The 2,173-nt window shown below is 55.5% G+C and overlaps 1 pseudogene; it reads right to left on the reverse strand.

Annotated features, from left to right (window-relative positions):
• Positions 1 to 395: 395 nt before the first annotated feature.
• Positions 396 to 2,173, reverse strand: part of LOC105743743 — a 4,603-nt pseudogene continuing 2,825 nt past the window's right edge.

Genomic DNA, 2,173 nt, shown 5'->3' on the forward strand with positions numbered 1-2,173 from the left:
TTTTTCCCCTTCTCCTTCCTGATCGGAATTCCGGGCTGGTGATGGGCTTGGCGTGGGGCTGCTAGCTTTCCTGGCGGGCGCCGCGGGGGACCAGTTCGTGGAGGGCGATTGAGGCTGGACAGGGGCAGGGGTGCTGGGGGCTTCTTGTCCGCTGCCTCGGGAGACCCAGAGACAGATGGAGAGCACGGAGCCCGACTTAGGGACTGCGGGCTGGGTGAGGCAGCCCATTTTGTCTTCTTAAGTTCTGGGGTTCTGAGGACTCTTCTAATGGGCCTGGCACTCGGAGGCGGGGACTGCCTTCTTCGGGGTGAGGCCGACGTTCCCCTTGGAGCAGGTGGAGGACTTCGGTTCTGAGGCGCTCGAGGCCCGGGTGAAGCAGAATGCCCTTTGTTCGGTTATGGTGACCGGGTCTCCCTGGGAGCCGGCTCCGGGAGGACCCTTTCCTGGGCTTTGAGGAGACCGAGGCGAGCGGCTCCTGGCGGCTGGGGAGCTCCTCTGTTTGGGAGGCGGAGGTGGGGAGACCTGCGCTTCGGTGGTGGGGACGCGATGCCCTGCTCTTGGGCGCGGTGGGGCGGAGCCCTGCTTCGCTTTGGAGGAGGAGAAGGGGGTCTGCGCCAAGGAGGAGGAGCGGGGGAGGGCGCGGCACCTGCTGGCGGTGGAGGGGAGGAAGGGGCTTCTCCTGCGTCCGCCCCGACGGGCGGTCTCGCTCCCGCGCTCCGCGGTGATGGAGACGCACTTCGGGAGGAGATTGTCTCCGCCTCTGTACCGGCGTCTCTGCGGCACGCACTCAGCTGCGGGCGTCGGGCCACCTTTGTCCTCTTCGGATTCAGATAACTCTACTGTTCCAGCCTTTGGTGCTGTGCTGGTGCTGGAGATTCTCTTTTCTCAGTACCTTTATGTTTGGTTGCTTTCCCTGAAGGTCTCCTCGGAGACACAGAAACACGGCTTTCTCTTGTAGGGCTGGATTGCTGGGCTGCTGGGGAATGGCGCGTGTTCGGTGACGGAGCAGCTGGCGGGGACGGCTGTGCCTTCGCCTCGGAGGCCTCGATGGAGGAGATGACCTACGAGCCTTTCGAGGGGGGCTGGATGTCCTCTTGGAGGTTTGTTTGGTGGTGACCGGGAAGGAGATGAGGATGACAGACTGCTCGCAGACAGCGATGCTGATGACCGCCTCCTCCTTCTCCTGTGTCTTGGAGGCGGCGGCATGCGTCGTGGAGGGGCTCTTCCTCGAGGACATGGTCTCCTCCTTGGGCCTGGCCGCCTCCTGGGTGAATATGACCTTCTTGGTCGAGTATGAGAAGGAGGGCGAGAACGGGCCCTTGACCTTGATTTGGAACCTGACCGAGATCTCGGCCAGGTCTTTTTCTTTTTCAGATCCCCCCCCCCCCAGTAGGTTCTTTAAGTTCTAGCATAGGTTCGGGCTTGGCAACTATCAGGATGTCACTAGTAGATGTGGCCTCTTGTACTGAAGGTTCTTTTACTATCACCGAAGCTTTAGGGAGCTCTGGAATTTTTTCCTTCTTTTCCGGAGCAAGAGAAGGACTCCAGATCTGGTTCTGTGTCAGGGAGATGGAGAATGACTGCGCTTTCTCTCCCTCCTAACATGGGAAGATCGTCTTCTGGGGAAGGAGATCTGGACTTTCATCTTCTTGGGCCTCGAGACCTCTCCCTTTTTTCTCAGCTGCTTTCCCTATCTCTCTTTGTCTTTCTCCTGCTTTTTCAACAATGCCAATTTTTTCTTGTTCAATCTGTCTCTTTTATTTCTTCTTTCTTTAGTTCTAGGAATGCAGAAGGGATTCCAGCGATGTTTTCTTGTGCAGGATTAACAGCAGGGGCCAAAGTTCTCCCACAAATTATCTAGCATTTTTTCCGTTCAAAAACCCAGTCAGGTTGATTTGCATCATTTTGGAATCTGGATTCTACACTTCCAGCTGGTTGAATATAAACTCAATCACAACATCATCTTCAAATCCAAGGATTTCTGTTACTCATGTTGTTATCTAACCTCCAAATTTACTTTGTTTGGAGCTTTATAACCTCCAAATGTACTTTGTTTGTGTCCACCTTTTTTTTCTAGGCATTCTGCAAATATTTGCTGCTTCAGTAGTTTCTTCTGTTTGTTGCTGAGCCAATAATCCTGCTCTGTGCTTGCTCCAGGAGGAATCCCACTTCC

The sequence above is a fragment of the Octodon degus genome, unplaced genomic scaffold, assembly GCF_000260255.1.
Source record: "Octodon degus isolate 3935 unplaced genomic scaffold, OctDeg1.0 scaffold00162, whole genome shotgun sequence".
Taxonomy (NCBI): Eukaryota; Metazoa; Chordata; class Mammalia; order Rodentia; family Octodontidae; genus Octodon; species Octodon degus.